This window comes from Danio aesculapii, chromosome 4 (genome assembly GCF_903798145.1).
Source record: "Danio aesculapii chromosome 4, fDanAes4.1, whole genome shotgun sequence".
Taxonomy (NCBI): domain Eukaryota; kingdom Metazoa; phylum Chordata; class Actinopteri; order Cypriniformes; family Danionidae; genus Danio; species Danio aesculapii.
The window spans coordinates 22,239,235-22,260,183 of record NC_079438.1 but is presented as its reverse complement, the minus strand read 5'-3'; the positions used below and the strand labels follow the sequence as shown (position 1 = coordinate 22,260,183).

The 20,949-nt window shown below is 43.6% G+C and overlaps 12 non-coding genes across 12 annotated transcripts; all 12 read right to left on the bottom strand.

Moving 5' to 3' along the window:
- Positions 1-395: 395 nt before the first annotated feature.
- On the bottom strand, positions 396-468 carry trnaq-uug (transfer RNA glutamine (anticodon UUG)). The gene has a single exon. It is a non-coding gene; the product is annotated as a tRNA-Gln (tRNA).
- A 12,759-nt stretch (positions 469-13,227) lies between these two features.
- On the bottom strand, positions 13,228-13,309 carry trnas-uga (transfer RNA serine (anticodon UGA)). Its single transcript has one exon. It is a non-coding gene; the product is annotated as a tRNA-Ser (tRNA).
- A 128-nt stretch (positions 13,310-13,437) lies between these two features.
- Positions 13,438-13,509, bottom strand: trnah-gug (transfer RNA histidin (anticodon GUG)). The gene has a single exon. It is a non-coding gene; the product is annotated as a tRNA-His (tRNA).
- A 144-nt stretch (positions 13,510-13,653) lies between these two features.
- Positions 13,654-13,735, bottom strand: trnas-cga (transfer RNA serine (anticodon CGA)). Its single transcript has one exon. It is a non-coding gene; the product is annotated as a tRNA-Ser (tRNA).
- A 128-nt stretch (positions 13,736-13,863) lies between these two features.
- Positions 13,864-13,935, bottom strand: trnah-gug (transfer RNA histidin (anticodon GUG)). The gene has a single exon. It is a non-coding gene; the product is annotated as a tRNA-His (tRNA).
- Positions 13,936-14,079: 144 nt separating this feature from the next.
- trnas-cga (transfer RNA serine (anticodon CGA)) lies at positions 14,080-14,161 on the bottom strand. Its single transcript has one exon. It is a non-coding gene; the product is annotated as a tRNA-Ser (tRNA).
- A 678-nt stretch (positions 14,162-14,839) lies between these two features.
- Positions 14,840-14,921, bottom strand: trnas-uga (transfer RNA serine (anticodon UGA)). Its single transcript has one exon. It is a non-coding gene; the product is annotated as a tRNA-Ser (tRNA).
- A 128-nt stretch (positions 14,922-15,049) lies between these two features.
- Positions 15,050-15,121, bottom strand: trnah-gug (transfer RNA histidin (anticodon GUG)). The gene has a single exon. It is a non-coding gene; the product is annotated as a tRNA-His (tRNA).
- A 144-nt stretch (positions 15,122-15,265) lies between these two features.
- On the bottom strand, positions 15,266-15,347 carry trnas-cga (transfer RNA serine (anticodon CGA)). Its single transcript has one exon. It is a non-coding gene; the product is annotated as a tRNA-Ser (tRNA).
- A 348-nt stretch (positions 15,348-15,695) lies between these two features.
- Positions 15,696-15,777, bottom strand: trnas-aga (transfer RNA serine (anticodon AGA)). Its single transcript has one exon. It is a non-coding gene; the product is annotated as a tRNA-Ser (tRNA).
- A 249-nt stretch (positions 15,778-16,026) lies between these two features.
- trnas-cga (transfer RNA serine (anticodon CGA)) lies at positions 16,027-16,107 on the bottom strand. The gene has a single exon. It is a non-coding gene; the product is annotated as a tRNA-Ser (tRNA).
- Positions 16,108-16,571: 464 nt separating this feature from the next.
- On the bottom strand, positions 16,572-16,653 carry trnas-aga (transfer RNA serine (anticodon AGA)). Its single transcript has one exon. It is a non-coding gene; the product is annotated as a tRNA-Ser (tRNA).
- Between the last annotated feature and the right edge of the window lie 4,296 nt (positions 16,654-20,949).

Sequence of the window (20,949 nt, the reverse complement as noted above, 5' to 3'; positions counted from 1 at the left end):
TTCGTGTCTCATTGGTCCTGGGGTATGGTTCTCGCGTATGGTGTGACTGGTCTTGAGTTTCAAATTCCAGACAAGGCCACTCTCATTAACTTGAAATCACAACCTTTCTGCAGCTATTTTCTTGTCTGCATTTCATCATCATCCACCTAACAAGAGACCATTAGTTGAAAGCCACGAGGTATTTGAAGTCAAGATCTCCATTACCATAGCTTAGCGGAACCTTTTAGGTTTGTAACGTGACAGTGAGATTCAAGCAAGATTGGGTGAATCTTTATTTGAAGTGTGCAGCAAGTCTGAGAATTCGAAGCTAACTCTTGTCCTCAGATCATCACGCCTAAGTTTTGAGAAGACCAGTCGGAATTGTTTCACACAACTTAAATTTAACCCAACAAAGACAACCCAGATGGGACTTGAACCCACAATACCCAGCTTCAAAGGCTGATGCCTTATCCATTAGGCCACTGGGTCAACATTAACCTTTGTCATATCTGATGTATGGCTCAGGAAGTTCTTGTTACTCAGAAAACAGTTCTTTAGGATCCCTATGCCATATTGCATTCAGACGATCTGGTGTGTACACCTAATGACAAAACAGCTTCTCTGAGGAGTTTTCCATTGTCATGTCGTTTTGACCTAAGGGTATGAACCTAGCTTTTTAAAGGTAATACTGGATTGTCTTGCACAGTCAACTTAAAAGGAACTGCATCAAAGACAACCCAGTTGGTACTTTAAACCCAAAATCCCCAGCTTCGAAGGCTGGTGCCTTATCCATTAGGCCACTGGGCTGTTTTATACTTACTGTGAACTGTAATATGCCTCCAGGGAGTTGCTGACACACGTAACAAAAACAACATGAACAAAGAGTAGAGTGGATCGGTCTCACAGATTTTTTTGTGGCACTGCAGACTGCTTCTACAGGGTTCGTTGGTCTGGGGGTATTTTTCTGGCTTTGGGTGCGAGAGATCCCGGGTTCAAATCCTGGATGAGCCCTACGACAGTCATAGAAAAAGCAGCGGTGCTGTGCTATCCAAGGTGTTTTTATGTTAATTGTAGCAGCTTTTGCTGTGACTTTACTTAATGAACATTTAGTGGACTTCTGATCTAAATCAGTCTAACATGTACACTTATACAGACAAAAAAAGGAGCGGCAATGATTCGGTTGTTAGATTTGTTTATGGATCTTGAACAACCCACCAGCTTTATATGTAAGCACCATTTTGTCTTTGTACACAGTCTCTTCTCTGTAGGCACCATGCAGGATTTAAAATGGCCTTTCGCGTTAGGTATCTCGTTACCCTTTTAGTCATAACAGGTAATATGCATGGCAATGCAGGAAGTTAATGACATGCAAACACATCTCAAGAAGGTTTTCACAGCTACCGTGTTTCATCCACCAAACATTGCTCCCAAATTGAAGTGAGACCTTCAAAGACAACCCAGATGGGACTTGAACCAACAATCCCAAGCCCTGGAGGTTGATGCCTTATCCCTTGGCCACTGGGCCATATCGCCAATCATTTGTCATGGATTTTTTTTATGCCTTCAACAAGATGCCAACGAAAAGGAGAAGGGTAACACTTTATTTAGATGGTCCCCTTTTAGATAGTCTGCTGACCGTAAGTTACTTTTCAAGTTCTTATCTGTTTACTTTCATCTGGATAGTATCTGTAGATTGTCTTTAAATGTTCTTAGGCAATCAATACAATGACTACAGCATGTAAACATTTATTAAACTTTCGGTAAGATAAGTGTTACCAATTTAGGTTCTAGATGTTCAACAGTGTATCAGTAGATATGCAACAAATCCTCAACAAGTTTTCAGAACATTGACCACCAAGATGTTTGTTGTTATTGTCTGCATGTAGTTGTTATCCAGTTTATGAATAGACTTTGAGTAAACATTCAGATGCCTATAATTAGCAACGCAAGATATTTTAACATGAACTTTAATTAAATATAAAATTAGGGTTAGGTACAATCTAAGAGTGTTCAGTTAACTATTTGTTGCATTTAACCTAACTTTCAGTAGACAGTTATTTTACTTTAAAGGGCACATAGTTTACCTCTTTTTTAAGATTTAATATTAATATTATGGTTCTTCTGAGTGTGCCAGTTTAGGTTCAGTTTAAAACACAATTCAGATTTTTTTATTATAATGTGTTAAAAGGTGTCATGTTGGGGGCGTGTCCACAGTTCGTTGATTTATGGGTGTGTTGCTTCACATGTAAATTAGTTTCGGCTTCCCACCAACGTAACAAGGGGCGGGGCCATGAGCTCACCCGCTCTGCGTTTGCAACAGTCTGACAGGCAGACAGAGAAGGAGCAGGAGTGAGAGGTTCAGCAATCAGTCGTACATGTACGACTCGAACACAGACCAAGCAGAGAGTACAAAATCATATGTGTCTTTGTACAGTTTTACAGCCAACTGTGTGCTAGTTTCAAGTGCCGAGCTTGTACACAGAAACTAATAACCACGCACACTGAATTAACTTTGACTGAGGCACCGGATGCGCCGGTCGAAGCCACGACACGGCACACCAGACACTCTCTGTGGCGCGGCAGAAACATGAAGTGTCCCGAATCATCGCGCCATGCATTTTTTAATTCTAAACATAGGTTTCTATCAGGGTACACACAACGGCAATTCAAGTCTGCAGCGGTCCGAGGCGCCCAGCCGTCGACTTGAGTGTACCCTGATAGAAACCGATGTTTAGAATTCTAAAACGCATGCTGGTTAAGATCACAGGGAGCTTCTGGGATCGCGAGAAATGCAAACGACTGAAGTATAAGGTAGACTCAATGAGAAGTACACATGTTTGCAAACCTACCTAAAGATACAACCAATAATTCCGATTAGAGCGATAATGTGGAGAATATTGCTCTTGTGTTGAGCCCAATGAGCCTTGCATCTAAAAATAGATGTAGCGTGTTCCTTTAGTGATATCGCTTCGACTCACGCTGAAAATGGCGGACGTGAATCAACAAACTGAGGATATGATGACGCGCCTGTCAATCAATATTGGTGGGCAGGGGGACCGCACTCCTACGTAAAGTTGCTGTCGATCTGAAAACCGCTCCAATTGGTCCACAGTTTTTTATGTTGTTAAATTAAAAAACAGCACTGGGTGTGCTTATATCACCCCAATATGAAGGTCTATACACCATACATGCACACATGTCTGTCCAAAAAGCTTGAAAAGTAGATTTTTTTACCATAGGTGCCCTTTAATATTATAACAAATAAATAACAAGTCTGGTATATCCAGATGCTACTAGCTAACTATATTTATATATTATACTATGTACTATACTACACCTGTCTTATCTGCCTCTGAGCTAACTTACCTGAACTGTCTCTATCAGATGTCCAGTCTGCATCATTCTCATGGTCACTAAAACCCATCTCATCCTCACTTTCATCTACAGGAAGAGCCAGTTCTGCCCTTTTCTTCCTTCACTTACCAGAGAACATGGTGGTGTTCGCTAATACACTGTTCCCTTATTCATATCTATTCAAAAGTAGTATTGCCATGAAAACTAGATTTGATCCATAATGCAAATGATATTAACACATGACTAATCAACATTATATTACTAGCATTCATGTTGTTATTGTTACAACTTAATAGTTCACAGCTGACCTTGCTAGCTGGCTAACCCATTGCAATATTGCATGTTCCACTATTGCACAGTGCTGCAATTTGGTAACACATACATTTGATAGATTTAGAAAAACACTAATTTTATTAAAATAAATTTGAGTTGTGAATATGTCATCATGACTAACTGGAGCTGATGTTTCAGATTTATTTTGTGGATCTGACATCATTTGATTCTTTGTTTTTATTGACATTTACATTTGCATTCAGCAACTACTCACAATAAACACCAGGCTGTCAGAAATCACGCTACAGAAAAACAAAGCATGTCATGTGACTTAACCAAAGCACATCATTGGCTACACTTAGGTCTTCTCTTTCCAACAACAACAAAAAATAATGTTGGTCTTAAAGAAACAGTGGCAGGGAAATGAACATAAACATCATGTTGCCATATGTTAACACCAGACAGTAGAGGGTTAAAGTAAAATGACTATAAATGAGACTGAGATTATTGTAATTTGTATATTTATTTAATTATTTATTTGTTTGCATTGCCAAAGGTAAAACATTTTTGATGAATAACTTCACTACTCATTTGCAGGCAGTGCAAGAAGTCATGTGGACGAATTAGGAAAAGTGTAAGTACAAAGTCTATATTTCCCCATTCCCATGCAAGCCTTTTCAGTTGGGTGAAGTATATTCACAGGCAAGTTTTTATTCTCTGTAATCTCTAGTAGCCCGTCCTCTAGTATTCTGCATAGACATTATATCCCATTCTGTGTTTTTACAGTAATACAACATTACATTATTCAGATTTTCACAAGGTCTCCATATGCGACAAGTGGAAATGATGTTAGATGGCTTCTCAAATAGTACTGCAACTCTGTCTGAGATGTCCACAAAACTGCGAAGTGTATGTGTGAGATGCATGAGGAGATAAGGAAGAAAAAAGGACAACGAACTGGTGGGATCAACATATTTGTACACATTGATGAAAGCAAGTTTCGTCACAGATGAAAAGTAAGCCATGACCTCAGATTTTTAACTGAAACCATTGTGTGTGTGTGTGTGTGTGTATATATATATATATATATATATATATATATATATATATATATATATATATATATATATATATATGTTGCTAGGCGGTTGCTAAGGTGTTGCTAGGTGGTTGCTAGGTGGTTGCTAAGGTGTTGCTAGGTAGTTGCTAAGGTGTTGCTAGGTGGTTGCTAAGGTGTTGCTAGGTGGTTGCTAGGCGGTTGCTAAGGTGTTGCTTGGTGGTTGCTAAGGTGTTGCTAGGTGGTTGCTAGGCGGTTGCTAAGGTGTTGCTTGGTGGTTGCTAAGGTGTTGCTAGGTGGTTGCTAAGGTGTTGCTAGGTGGTTGCTAAGGTGTTGCTAGGTAGTTGCTAAGGTGTTGCTAGGTGGTTGCTAAGGTGTTGCTAGGTAGTTGCTAAGGTGTTGCTAGGTGGTTTCTAGGCGATTGCCAAGGTGTTGCTAAGTGGTTGCTAGGCGGTTGCTAAGGTGTTGCTTGGTGGTTGCTAAGGTGTTGCTAGGTGGTTGCTAAGGTGTTGCTAGGTGGTTGCTAGGTGGTTGCTAAGGTGTTGCTAGGTAGTTGCTAAGGTGTTGCTAGGTGGTTGCTAAGGTGTTGCTAGGTGGTTGCTAGGCGGTTGCTAAGGTGTTGCTTGGTGGTTGCTAAGGTGTTGCTAGGTGGTTGCTAAGGTGTTGCTAGGTGGTTGCTAAGGTGTTGCTAGGTAGTTGCTAAGGTGTTGCTAGGTGGTTTCTAGGCGATTGCCAAGGTGTTGCTAAGTGGTTGCTAGGCGGTTGCTAAGGTGTTGCTTGGTGGTTGCTAAGGTGTTGCTAGGTGGTTGCTAAGGTGTTGCTAGGTGGTTGCTAGGCGGTTGCTAAGGTGTTGCTAGGGTGCTAGGCGGTTGCTAAGGTGTTGCTAGGTGGTTGCTAGGTGGTTGCTAAGGTGTTGCTAGGTGGTTGCTAAGGTGTTGCTAGGCGGTTGCTAAGGTGTTGCTAGGCGGTTGCTAAGGTGTTGCTAGGTGGTTGCTAAGGTGTTGCTAGATGGTTGCTAAGGTGTTGCTAGGTGGTTGCTAAGGTGTTGCTAGGCGGTTGCTATGCGGTTGCTAAGGTGTTGCTATGTGGTTGCTAAGGTGTTGCTAGGTGGTTGCTAGGCAGTTAAAAGAGCAGCATTTTGCTAAATATTTTAGTCCTTAATTTGCTTTATATCCTGCTCTATATGTGTTTTATTTTCATTTATTGATTAACTTGCTGCATTCGTTATTTAGTGTTTGAATATTGAAACAAATAACCACGGCCATGATTATGGTTATATTTTACCATCAAAATGTAGAATATTTTATATTATCAACTTTTGATATGAAACTGCTGTGTATTTTAATTGATTGTCTAAAATGAAATAATTTCAGTGCTTTATTCTTTATTAGTGAAAGTGCCGCTCACTTTTCTCAAGGCCTGCCCAAAAACATGTTTCTGCCACTATAACACAAATACACTATTATTGTTACATTATCATTGTTTATTTGTCTGTGATGTTCAGAGAGTTGAAATATATTATTTATTCCTCCTCCAGTCATTTTCAATCATCACGTTACATTTTGGTCATTTTATCTCTAAATAAAGTTTAGGCAGAGCCGTGCAACATATGACCTCTAAATAAATAAGCTGCTGTGACATCTACCTATATTTAGCACCCCTGTTTGATAGAGCAGCACAGTGTTCAGTCATGCGGTTGCTTTCGCTTTAATGAACATGAAAAAACTAGTTTCGGCTTTTGTTTAAATTTAATTGAACAAAAGGAGCCGTTTTCATTGCGTTACCAAGGCAACTACTGATGTGTTTTGTGTAATGTTTCACAGAGATTTGTCACAGCACAACAGTGTAAAATGAAACCGTATCCATGCTGTCTGGACCTGTTTGGCACAGAATGGAGAGGTTCAGCATAAAGATTGATTCAGCACAACAGTAGAAAAGCGGCTATTGTTAGCCCCATAACAGAATATATCATAAGTAATAATCCATATAATGAATAAGCTTTTATTAATAACAGCATTTGAAAAAACTCTGTAAATGTGGAGGCGAGCTTCATCACATCAGCTGACAGCCCAAGCTTCACATTTGGCTTGTCGTTTTCCATCTACACTCCCTTGGTGCACATCAAAATCACAGAGCATGCCAGACACTCCAGTTCTGAGCACAGTGTGAAGAGTGTGGCCTGTCATGCATATATTGTTTGAAGTTACTGAATCTCTCCTTGAAAGGAATCATCATTTCATCCAGAGTCGTGCTCTTCAGGAGCCACCTGCAGCATCTTTCCTTAAATGAATTTAGCCACAGTCTGAATTTCCAGAGTTTGTCCTTCTTTTCCATCTCTGACATGGTCAAGTTGTTTACAAAGTGTAATGAAGTCAACAGAGATTGGCATCTGTCGTGGTACATCACATCAGAAACAGGGGTGTACCGTGTGCCTGTCTGCCAATACACACAGACTGCAAATATTTACATAAGGCCCATCTTCAGGTACATGCCAAGCATCTTCTCCACTTCCTCATGGTTAGTGTTTACAGATGCTCCATTTTTAGCAAGCTTTGCTCATTTGTGTTTCCTGTCAGAGCCTCGACGTCTTCTGTCACAGACTTTTGGAAGTACTCCAGTGAGGTGAGGAGGGAGATGGCATCATACGTGCTGTTGCTTGAACAGAGTTCTGCATCTGAACAAAGGTTAGCCTTCTAAAAGATGTCAGTGTACCTGGCACCATACCTTAAATGCTATAGAAAACTATAGTCATAGAACATTTACACCAGGGGTCACCAAACTTGTTCCTAAAGGGCCGGTGTCCTGCAGATTTTACCTCCAACCCTAATCAAACACACTTGAACAAGCTAATCAAGGTCTTAGTAGGTATACTTGAAACACCTAGGCAGGTGTGTTGGGGCAAGTTGGAGCTAAACCCTGGAGAGACACCGGCCCCCCAAGACAGAGATTGGTGACCTCTGATTTACAAAATCAACACAATTGAACATGAACAAAACAGTTCTTAGTCTTTTGATTTACTTGAGGATCTTTAGAATCATTTTCTCTTCAAATCTCTAAAAGTGTGTTTCTTTAACTGAAGACTTTTTTTTTCATTGAATTTTTGTCTTATTTTAAATTATATTTAATATTTAAACACAAACTGACATTTCCAACAGGGTTTTAAGACAAAACTTAATGTCTAATTAATATATTAATGTTGATAATATAATGATATAAATGTTAATAAAACTAGGGCTGTCGGTTAAAAAATTAACTAATTAATCACACTTTTTATTAGTAATTAATCATGAATAATCACGAAATGTCATATTTATTACAGAAATAAAAACACAGGCATGTAAGAGCCATTTGAATTTCAAAACAATCAATGCCAATAACAAACAAACATGATTTCCATGCTGGATTCTAAGTGGACTGCAAAAAAAAATCCAAAATACAGGTATTGCAGATATGGAAAATGATAATAAAGTATTAAATACAGACATTTGTACCCATTGTAAAGTTGTATTGCTGCGATTTGAGAACTATAATTATAAAGTAGAAATCATTTTGCTTAGTCCTGCTCAACATTTAGCCAGTTGCTAAGACAGTCCAGTCTATTGATATTATCAGGGGACAATGCGGCCAAGGGGTACATCAAAGGCACGTACCAAAGACTATAGACTTCTTACAGGGTTATGGTTATAAAAATTTGATGTTCTTGATCGTAGAATTAGATCAAATGCGATAAAGTACCTCCAGGTGGTTGTTTTCGCAGAATAAAGCCGATCAGTCTTATAAAACAGTGCATCACAAGTCTGTTGGGCATTATTCTGCGATAACAACTGCCTATGTGTGATTTATACCTTACATAAAGATTGTGTATAACATAGTGCCTAATGTTTTTTTGTTGATTCACCTTTTGCTATTGAAGCAGCTCTAAAAATGTTTTTTTGATCACTATTTTTAGGTGAGAATTGGCCCCAATACTTTAATCACAGGTGAACAGTTTGCCCATGTGAATTGGACTGACCCCAAAATGGCCACAAAAGATCTCTTAGTAGCCGTGTTTGGAAGGAACACCCTTAGTACACACTGCTGCACTGGCAAATGTTCAAATGCATTCAGAGACAAAGCAGCTAAGCCACGACTGGTCTCCAAATAAGTCTCTGACATCATCTGTAAGTTTTTTTTCCTAAAAAAAATATTTTGTAAACATTGTCATATTTTAAGATATTAAAAACAAAAATATACAAATATAATTCTATAATTACACTCAGGACTTTGCTATCTACTTTAAAAACTATGTCAGGCCTTGAGATTTAGCATTAAAATAAATTTGTCAATTATTTCTCAGAGTATTGGTCACTTGGCAGATAGAAAAAAATTCAAATAAAATAAGTCTGCATAAATGGTATTAATTAAGTATTAATAATGCTCAGACATTTATACATTTATAAATCTTTAAATCAGTGTGTTATGTGGAGTCAAGTTTAATTTTTGCTTTATGAGTTATTAGTTTTGTTAAACAGTTTATAGTCATATCTTAAATCAAATATAAAGTTAAAATTTTTAAACAAACCGTGGCTGGTTTGGGTACTGCTGAGTGCTGTGGCTGGAGGGGGGGGGGGTCTTTTGCTCTCAGATGTGGTTGGGTCTAAATATGTTTCTTTTTCTTAACTCTGACAGTTTACATCAAAAATAAATATAATGTTGAAGCCAGCCAAATAAGGAAGCCCATCTCCCAAAAGCGCGCTGATTAAGTGCAAAATGACAAAAAGACACCACAATTTTGTGTAATTTTTTAGAACTTTGTGTGTGAATATTTTTTATCTGCTCATATAATGAAAACTGAATTCAAATTGAACAATGTTGAAACAACAGGACATAATTTTGTTGCCCTTTTTAAATCAATATTTTCAGAGGTTTGTGCACTAATGTTGTTCTCTAATATAGGTTGCACAAAAATTAAGGTGTCAAGGTGACTTTTCATAAGACAGTCACAGATACAAAAGAAAAGTGTACATTTAGGATTCCATTAAAATTCCATTAAAATCCCATATACTTGTCATATAAGTCGTATTAGACAATCTGATGGATTCCTTTAGGTTTTAAGGTTCCAAAAACAAATTGGAATTCTAAATGAAATCCTATACAGAAATCCTATTGGAATTTCGAACATATTTTGGAACCTTTCCTAAAGGATTCCAATAGGATTTCTTTATAGGATTCCATTGAGAATTCCAGTTGGAATTTCCACGTGGGGTGCGTGCGTACAATTCTGAACAGTATCTCAAGCATAAACGTCAGACATCCACTAGACTGTTCAGAGCTGACTCCAGACCTATGAAACGGATCCACAATCAAATAGAAGACAACCACTTAAAGTATAATCTGTTTCTTATCCGAGGCTGAGTGTAGTCTCAGCCGTCTTTATCAAAACTGGTTAAAAACCGGTATAATCTACATTCAGGCAGTTATATCCTTACTACAAAAAGTCTATCTTGAATAAAAAGTAGAATCACCCTCAAAGAATTAACCGTAAAAACAGCAAAATCCCTTAAGACATTTTAGATAGTATTAACTCTTAGAAATAACAATGGAGACAGTTGCTTCCAGTCCTCAGCCCTCAGCTCCACTCAAGGTCTCCGTGACCTCTGACTTAGTTTGGTGGCTCCTGAAAAAGTTATAAAGAGACAGGCAAACGCACTGAACATTCTTATATTAAGCAATGTGTTAACTTATTCATTAGTTAAAATCAATTCAAAGTTAATTACTCATTTAGATAATCAAATAATTATATAAAAAAAATGAGAAACAAGATGGTGAAGAAAGGATAAACGTTGATTCATGCTGAGATGGATAGGAAGGTAGAAATCCGAATCCTCCACGCTCTACAAAAGTTGGCTTACACGCCCAAACAGGGACTTGAACCCAGGAACGTCAGATGAAAAGTCTGACGCTCTACCGACTGAGTTATCCAGGATCACTGGGGCATTAGCTTACATTTAAGAGTAGCAGCGTGCACTGAAAAGTGGGCTGTATAAAACAGGTGGCAAGAGGGGGGCGTGATGCCAATGTCACCGTAAGGAATCCTGCCGTGACCCTGATTCGAAGCGGGGTTGCTGCGGCCATAATGCAGAGTACTAACCACAATCCGATCACGGCGAGTTACCGGACAGCCGTTGTGGCCCCGGTGCGGTATGTTCCTCCCTCTGATTTGCCCCTTTCGGTTCAGTGAGCGCACGCTGTTGTTTTTCTCCTCCTACCACACGACGCTTTTCCCAAGTAACGCTGGAATTGCAAACATTTGATGACTGTTGCAAATTTTAAAAGGAAGAGGACGAGCACGTGGTCTGCAGGACTCAAACCAGCGCGAGAAGACACCAATGGATTTCTTATGCATGACCTTAACCACTCGGCCGCAACTACAAGACTGCCTGTGCTGTCCATGTCCTCATGCCTAATACACATGTTGTGCATCCAGATGAAACTTTCAGCAAGCGATAGCTCACTGGCAAAAGCTGTGGCTCCACAAGAAGAGCCTTACACGCCCGAGCAGGGACTTGAACCCTGGACCCTCAGATTAAAAGTCTGATGCTCTACCGACTGAGCAGACCTTTACGCTACACAAAAGTTTACCGTAAGGTGGGGTTTGGACTTGTGGTTGGTGTAGATGTTGCTAAAACACAACAGGTTACTGTGAGGTTGGGTTTATGGTTGTTGTAGGTGTAGACGTCAGTAAAACACAGTAGTTTGGACTCCATGTCATGTCGGAGACATTGAAAAGATCAATGACAACTGCAGAAGGTCTTTCTGTTGTTGTGGCAATAAATGGAGACTTAACCATTGAAACGATTCCTTCCATGCCTTAGAAGCGTGACTTGATCAATGCTTACCTACACAGCATGCTGGCATCAAAGGTCCCGTTGCTCATTTCGAATCCCAAGTCTTCTACACTATAGGAAACGTAAACATTCAGGACGTGCCATTAGCACAGCCTGCACTAAAAGGAGGCAGGAGATTACGGGTGGCATCACAGAGTGCAACGCCAATGCCACCTTGAAAAGCCTGCCATGACCCGAATTCGAACCGGGGTTGCTGCGGCCACAACGCAGAGTACGAACCACTATACAATCACGGCGAGCTACGGGACAGCCACTGCAGCCTCGCTCTCTGTCATACGTCTTTGAAAATGGAGGGCCCCCAGGGCAGTCAGTAGTCGCGCGCTGTGGTTTAATTTTTGTTGCTTTTCCCTACCAGCACATCCCTTTTGCGAAGAAACACTGGGGTTGCAAACAATCAAGGAAAGTCGCAAACTAAATCCTGGGCGCAGCCTGGACATAGTCGGCAGGATTCGAACTTGCGTGGGGAGACCCCAATGGATTTCTAGTCCATCGCCTTTACCACTCAGCCACGACTACGAAGCTTGACCTTTCCATTGTGCTCTTGCCTGGCGCATTGGTCGTGCTGCCCGATGACATGTAGAGCAAGCAAGAGCTCACCAGCAATAGATGTCGCTTGTAGGGATGGTATGCAGTTTAACCCAAAGAATGACCAGTCTGTCAGACAAAGAAGAGCCAGAGTCAGAGATTTAAATAAATAAATAAATAAAGTTTACTGAAAATAGTTTGCAGTTACACCAGCAGAAGCCAGCTTCAACACTCACCATGAGTTCCTAGGGCGCTCTGTTTACAATCACAAATCAATAACAATTTTACTCTCACATAAGGTCATTAACTGCGTCACGCATATAGGTGTTCTAACCTGATTGGATAAAACACAGATAGACTAGGAAAATTTCCACGTGGGGTGCGTGCGTACAATTCTGAACAGTATCTCAAGCATAAACGTCAGACATCCACTAGACTGTTTAGAGCTGACTCCAGATCTGTGAAACGGATCCACAATCAAATAGAACACACACACTTAAAGTATAATCTGTTTCTTATCCGAGGCTAAGTGTAGTCTCAGCCGTCTTTATCAAAACTTGTTAAAAACCAGTATAATCTACATTCAGGCAGTTATATCCTTACCGGCTGACAACACTTTCTCATCACAGCACAGACCTGCGTCCTCTTAAAAAAAACAGATGCAGTCGTCCTCCAGGAAACGGCGTTTCAGAGCTGTGCCATGCCACTGCTGAGCTGCACCGTGAAAGACATTGAAGTCATTAGGTGTTACCAAAGCCATGGTCCAAAAGCATGGCCAAAAGCACATTTCGCCTGGGCCTTTTGGAACTGTGCTAGCATCAGTCTTGAAAAGAGCTGTGCATAAAGCAACTCTCCAGAAGCAGATGGAGTGGGGAAAATGTGCCACAAAGGGACAGCCAAAAAGGACTGGGTGACTTGGAAAAAAAACTATCAAATCCCAATCTTGATGAGCCGTACAAGATGTTGCTGTCGATTTATTGAACGTTTCTCTAGGCAACATCAGAGTGTAGGGACTACAAAAAAAGCTAAATTGCGACTCGTCGCTGGACTTGAATTATTTAATATGGGATTAAACACGCAGGCCCGCAACCAAACAACGCAAAAGCCACAGTTCCTCTCACAGAGAGAAAAAGCAAAAGCAGCTGGCTGTTCCGTAGTCGGCAGGGTTCGAACCTGCGCGGGGAGACCCCAATGGATTTCAAGTCCATCGCCTTAACCTCTCGGCCACGACTACGCATGGTGACAGCCCGTTGACTTTTTCTGCTGAATTTGGGCAACATTGAACGCAGCACAGTTGGGGCATAAATGGCCTGATGTTGTAAAAAGCGGCACAAGCATTGCTTGCAGTTAACAGGAACACGCTGCCGTGACCCGGATTCGAACCAGGGTTGCTGCGGCCACAACGCAGAGTACTGACCACTATACGATCACGGCACACCGCTTGCTCACTGATAAGCTCTGCAGCTACCTGGACACTAAGGGACACTGTTTTGTTTGCGAGATTCAGAGGAGGACAGCATTTCCGTTAGCGGGGAATGAGCAAAATAAGCAAGTGGACTTTGTGGAAATACCAACCGACGTAGTCGGCAGGGTTCGAACCTGCGCGGGGAGACCCCAATGGATTTCGAGTCCATCGCCTTAACCTCTCGGCCACAACTACGCATGGTGGCAGCCTGTTGACTTTTTTTGCTGAATTTGGGCAACAGTGAACGCAGCACAGTTGGGGCATAAATGGCCTGAGGTTGTAAAAAGCGGCACAAGCATGGATCGCAGTTAACAGGAACACGCTGCCGTGACCCGGATTCGAACCGGGGTTGCTGCGGCCACAACGCAGAGTACTGACCACTATACGATCACGGCACACCGCTCGCTCACCGATAAGCTCTGCAGCTACCTGGACACTAAGGGACACTGGTTTGTTTGCGAGATTCAGAGGACGACGGCATTTCCGTTAGGGGGCAATGAGCAAAATAAGCAAGTGGACTTTGTGGAAATACCAACCGACATAGTCGGCAGGGTTCGAACCTGCGCGGGGAGACCCCAATAGATTTCGAGTCCATCGCCTTAACCTCTCGGCCACAACTACACCTGGCCTTGACTTGTCTGCTCTGTTGGCCGGATGTGGGCAACACTAGATACAGCAGAGGTTGGGGTGAGAAATCCAGCCATGGCCTGAGGTGACGAAAACTCAGCCCAGCATGGATTGCCGTTATTAGGTACGTGCTGCTGTGACCAGGATTCAAACTGGGATTTCTCTGGCCACAACACAGAGTACGGATCACTGTACAGTCGCGGCAAACCACTGTCGCTCACCCACAGCTGCCTGGTCTCTAAGTGACAGGGGCTTGTTTGTGAGTTGCAGAGGAGGATTGCAATTACGTATAGGAGGCTTGAAAGAAAAGAGAACAACAACATAAGTGGACGTGCAAAACAACGTAGTCAGCAGGATTCGAACCTGCGCGGGGAAACCCAATGGATTTCTAGTCCATCGCCTTAACCACTCGGCCATGCCTACAGACATCTGCTTTCTCTCTCCTACTGAGGTGGCAACCAAGCACAGGGTCAACAGGGGTAGAGGAAGGTGCACTAGCTCTTGTACAACTTTTCCGTACAATCTCTGAGAAGCAGGGACAGCATAGCTCTCTAATCTAACACACTCAGCTAACTTCATGGGCACTCTTTCCACACAAGCTGATGATCTGAATTCAGAGCAAAAGCCACAGTTCCTCTCACAGAGAGAAAAAGCAAAAGCAGCTGGCTATTCCGTAGTCGGCAGGGTTCGAACCTGCGCGGGGAGACCCCAATGGATTTCAAGTCCATCGCCTTAACCTCTCGGCCACGACTACGCATGGTGGCAGCCCGTTGACTTTTTCTGCTGAATTTGGGCAACAGTGAACGCAGCACAGTTGGGGCATAAATGGCCTGAGGTTGTAAAAAGCGGCACAAGCATTGCTCGCAGTTAACAGGAACACGCTGCCGTGACCCGGATTCGAACCGGGGTTGCTGCGGCCACAACGCAGAGTACTGACCACTATACGACCACGGCACACCGCTTGCTCACCGATAAGCTCTGCAGCTACCTGGACACTAAGGGACACTGGTTTGTTTGCGAGATTCAGAGGAGGACAGCATTTCCGTTAGGGGGCAATGAGCAAAATAAGCAAGTGGACTTTGTGGAAATACCAACCGACGTAGTCGGCAGGGTTCGAACCTGCGCGGGGAGACCCCAATGGATTTCGAGTCCATCGCCTTAACCTCTCGGCCACAACTACACCTGGCCTTGACTTGTCTGCTCTGTTGGCCAGATGTGGGCAACAGTAGATACAGCAGAGGTTGGGGTGAGAAATCCAGCCATGGCCTGAGGTGACGAAAACTCAGCCCAGCATGGCTTTCCGTTAATAGGTACGTGCTGCTGTGACCGGGATTCAAACTGGGATTTCTCTGGCCACAACACAGAGTACGGATCACTGTACAGTCGCGGCAAACCACTGTCGCTCACCCACAGCTGCCTGGTCTCTAAGTGACAGGGGCTTGTTTGTGAGTTGCAGAGGAGGATTGCAATTACGTATAGGAGGCTTGAAAGAAAAGAGAACAACAACATAAGTGGACGTGCAAAACAACGTAGTCGGCAGGATTCGAACCTGCGCGGGGAAACCCCAATGGATTTCTAGTCCATCGCCTTAACCACTCGGCCACGACTGCAGACATCTGCTTTCTCTCTCCTACTGAGGTGGCAGCCAAGCACAGGGTCAACAGGGGTAGAGGAAGGTGCACTAGCTCTTGTACAACTTTTCCGTACAATCTCTGGGAAGCAGGGACAGCATAGCTCTCTAATCTAACACACTCAGCTAACTTCATGGGCACTCTTTCCACACAATCTGATGATCTGAATTCAGAGCAAAAGCCACAGTTCCTCTCACAGAGAGAAAAAGCAAAAGCAGCTGGCTATTCCGTAGTCGGCAGCGTTCGAACCTGCGCGGGGAGACCCCAATGGATTTCGAGTCCATCGCCTAACCTCTCGGCCACGACTACGCATGGTGGCAGCCCGTTGACTTTTTCTGCTGAATTTGGGCAACATTGAACGCAGCACAGTTGGGGCATAAATGGCCTGAGGTTGTAAAAAGCGGCACAAGCATTGCTCGCAGTTAACAGGAATACGCTGCCGTGACCCAGATTCGAACCGGGGTTGCTGCGGCCACTACGCAGAGTTCTGACCACTATACGATCACGGCACACCGCTCGCTCACCGATAAGCTCTGCAGCTACCTGGACACTAAGGGACACTGGTTTGTGACCGGGATTCAAACAGGGATTTCTCTGGCCACAACACAGAGTACGGATCACTGTACGGTCGCGGCAAACCACTGTCACTCACCCACAGCTACCTGGTCACTAAGTGCCAGGGGCTTGTTTGTGAGATGCAGAGGAGGATTGCAATTACGTATAGGAGGCTTGAAAGAAAAGAGAACAACAACATAAGTGGACGTGCAAAACACCGTAGCCGGCAGGATTCGAACCTGCGCGGGGAAACCCCAATGGATTTCTAGTCCATCGCCTTAACCACTCGGCCACGACTACAGACGTCTGCTTTCTCTCTCCTGCTGAGGTGGCAACCAAGCACAGGGTCAACAGGGGTAGAGTAAGGTGCACTAGCTATTGTGCAACTTTTCCGTACAATCTCTGGGAAGTAGGGACAGCATAGCTCTCTAACACACTCAGCTAACTTCATGGGCACTCTTTCCACACAAGCTGATGATCTGAATTCAGAGCAACATGCTCTCGCAGGCCACACCACAATAGACAGCCACCAAGTGATATGAAAAGAACAACGAGGTCTCTGACAAACTGACAGGCATAAATGGCCTGAGGTTGTAAAAAGCGGCACAAGCATTGCTTGAAAGCATTAGTTGAAAGCCACGGGGTACTTGAAGTCAAGATCTCCATTACCAAAGCTTAGCGGAACCATGTAGGTTTGTAACGTGACAGTGAGATTCAAGCAAGATTGGATCAATCTTATTTGAAGTGTGCAGCAAGTCTGAGAATTCGAAACTAACTATTGTCCTCAGATCATCACGCCTAAGTTTTGAGAAAACCAGTCCGAACTGTTTCACACAACTTAAATATAACCCAACATAGACAACCCAGTTGGGACTTGAACCCACAATCCCCAGCTTCGAAGGCTGATGCCTTATCCATTAGGCCACTGGGTCAAGACTAATCTTTGTCATATCTGATGTATGGCTCAGGAAGTTCTTGTAACTCAGAAAAACAGTACTTTAGGATCCCTATGCCATATTGCATTCAGACGATCTGATGTGTACACCTAATGACAAAACAGCTTCTCTGAGGAGTTTTCCATTGTCATGTCTTTTTGACCAAAGGGTATGAACCTAGCTTTTTAAAGGTAACACTGGATTGTCTTGCACAGTCAACTTAAAAGGAACTGCATCAAAGACAACCCAGTTGGTACTTTAAACCCACAATCCCCAGCTTCGAAGGCTGGTGCCTAATCCATTAGGCCACTGGACTGTTTTATACTTACTGTGAACTGTAATATGCCTCCACGGAGTTGCTGACACACGTAACAAAAACAACATGAACAAAGAGTAGAGTGGATCGGTCTCACAGAATTTTTTGTGGCACTGCATACTGCTTCTACAGGGTTCGTTGGTCTAGGTGTATTTTTCTCGCTTAGGGTGCGAGAGGTCCCGGGTTCAAATCCTGGACGAGCCCTATGACTGTCATAGAGAAAGCAGCGGTGCTGTGCTATCCAAGGTGTTCCTATGTTAATTGTAGCAGCTTTTGCTGTGACTTTAGTGAATGAACATTTAGTGGACTTCTGATCTAAATCAGTCTAACATGTACAATTATACAGACAAAAAAAGGAGCGGCAATGATTCGATTGTTAGATTTGTTTATTGGATTTTGAGTTGTGGATATGTCATCATGACTAACTGGAGGTGATGTTTCAAATTTATTTGTGGATCTGACATCATTTGATCCTGTTTTTATTGACGTTTACATTTGCATTCAGCAACTCCTCACAATAAACACCAGGCTGTCAGAAATCACGCTTCAGAAAAACACAGCATGTCATGTGACTTAACCAAAGCACATCATTGGCTACACTTAGATCTTCTCTTTCCAACAACAAAAAAAATAAAGTTGGTCTTAAAGAAACAGTGGCAGGGAAATGAACATAAACATCATGTTGCCATATGTTAACACCAGACAGTAGAGGGTTAAAATAAAATGACTATAAATGAGACTGAGATTATTGTAATTTGTATATTTATTATTTAATTATTTATTTGTTTGCATTGCCAAAGGTAAAACATTTTTGATGAAGAACTTTACTACTCATTTGCAGGCAGTGCAAGAAGTCATGTGGGATCAACATATGTGTACACATTGATGAAAGCAAGTTTCGTCACAGATGAAAAGTAAGCCATGACCTCAGATTTTTAACTGAAACCATTGTGTGTGTGTATATATATATATGTTGCTAGGCGGTTGCTAAGGTGTTGCTAGGTGGTTGCTAAGGTGTTGCTAGGTGGTTGCTAGGCGGTTGCTAAGGTGTTGCTAGGTGGTTGCTAGGCGGTTGCTAAGGTGTTGCTAGGTGGTTGCTAAGGTGTTGCTAGGCGGTTGCTAAGGTGGTTGCTAAGGTGTTGCTAGGTGGTTGCTTGGCGGTTGCTAAGGTGATGCTAGTTGGTTGCTAGACGGTTGCTAAGGTGTTGCTAGGTGGTTGCTAAGGTGTTGCTAGGCGGTTGCTAAGGTGTTGTTAGGTGGTTGCTAAGGTGTTGCTAGGTGGTTGCTAGGCGGTTGCTAAGGTGTTGCTAGGTGGTTGCTTGGCGGTTGCTAAGGTGATGCTAGTTGGTTGCTAGGCGGTTGCTAAGGTGTTGCTAGGTGGTTGCTAAGGTGTTGCTAGGTGGTTGCTAGGCAGTTGCTAAGGTGTTGCTAGTTGGTTGCTAAGCGGTTGCTAAGGTGTTGCTAGGTGGTTGCTAAGGTGTTGCTAGGCGGTTGCTAAGGTGGTTGCTAAGGTGTTGCTAGGTGGTTGCTTGGCGGTTGCTAAGGTGATGCTAGTTGGTTGCTAGGCGGTTGCTAAGGTGTTGCTAGGTGGTTGCTAAGGTGTTGCTAGGTGGTTGCTAGGCGGTTGCTAAGGTGGTTGCTAAGGTGTTGTTAGGTGGTTGCTAAGGTGATGCTAGTTGGTTGCTAGGCGGTTGCTAAGGTGTTGCTAGGCGGTTGCTAGGTGGTTGCTAAGGTGTTGCTAGGTGGTTGCTAAGGTGTTGCTAGGTGGTTGCTAGGCGGTTGCTAAGGTGTTGCTAGGTGGTTGCTAGGCGGTTGCTAAGGTGTTGCTAGGTGGTTGCTAAGGTGTTGCTAGGCGGTTGCTAGGTGGTTGCTAAGGTGTTGCTAGGTGGTTGCTTGGCGGTTGCTAAGGTGATGCTAGTTGGTTGCTAGGCGGTTGCTAAGGTGTTGCTAGGTGGTTGCTAAGGTGTTGCTAGGCGGTTGCTAAGGTGTTGCTAGGTGGTTGCTAAGGTGTTGCTAGGTGGTTGCTAGGCGGTTGCCAAGGTGTTGCTAGTTGGTTGCTAGGCGGTTGCTAAGGTGTTGCTAGGTGGTTGCTAAGGTGTTGCTAGGTGGTTGCTAGGCGGTTGCTAAGGTGGTTGCTAAGGTGTTGCTAGGTGGTTGCTTGGCGGTTGCTAAGGTGATGCTAGTTGGTTGCTAGGCGGTTGCTAAGGTGTTGCTAGGTGGTTGCTAAGGTGTTGCTAGGTGGTTGCTAGGCAGTTGCTAAGGTGTTGCTAGTTGGTTGCTAGGCGGTTGCTAAGGTGTTGCTAGGTGGTTGCTAAGGTGTTGCTAGGCGGTTGCTAAGGTGGTTGCTAAGGTGTTGCTAGGTGGTTGCTTGGCGGTTGCTAAGGTGATGCTAGTTGGTTGCTAGGCGGTTGCTAGGGTGTTGCTAGGTGGTTGCTAAGGTGTTGCTAGGTGGTTGCTAGGCGGTTGCTAAGGTGTTGCTAGTTGGTTGCTAGGCGGTTGCTTAGGTGTTGCTAGGTGGTTGCTAGGCGGTTGCTAAGGTGGTTGCTAAGGTGTTGCTAGGTGGTTGCTTGGCGGTTGCTAAGGTGATGCTAGTTGGTTGCTAGGCGGTTGCTAAGGTGTTGCTAGGTGGTTGCTAAGGTGTTGCTAGGTGGTTGCTAGGCGGTTGCTAAGGTGTTGCTAGTTGGTTGCTAGGCGGTTGCTAAGGTGTTGCTAGGTGGTTGCTAAGGTGTTGCTAGGTGGTTGCTAGGCGGTTGCTAAGGTGGTTGCTAAGGTGTTGCTAGGTGGTTGCTTGGCGGTTGCTAAGGTGATGCTAGTTGGTTGCTAGGCGGTTGCTAAGGTGTTGCTAGGTGGTTGCTGAGGTGTTGCTAGGTGGTTGCTAGGCGGTTTCTAAGGTGTTGCTAGTTGGTTGCTAGGCGGTTGCTAAGGTGTTGCTAGGTGGTTGCTAAGGTGTTGCTAGGTGGTTGCTAGGCGGTTGCTAAGGTGGTTGCTAAGGTGTTGCTAGGTGGTTGCTAGGCGGTTGCTAAGGTGTTGCTAGGTGGTTGCTAGGCGGTTGCTAAGGTGTTGCTAGGCGGTTGCTAAGGTGTTGCTAGGTGGTTGCTAAGGTGTTGCTAGGTGGTTGCTAGGCTGTTGCTAAAGTGTTGCTAGGTGGTTGCTAAGGTGTTGCTAGGTGGTTGCTAGGCGGTTGCTAAGGTGTTGCTAGGTGGTTGCTAAGGTGTTGCTAGGGGGTTGCTAAGGTGTTGCTAGGCGGTTGCTAAGGTGTTGCAAGGTGGTTGCTAGGCGGTTGCTAAGGTGTTGCTAGGCGGTTGCTAATGTGTTGCCAGGTGGTTGCTAGGGTGTTGCTAGGCG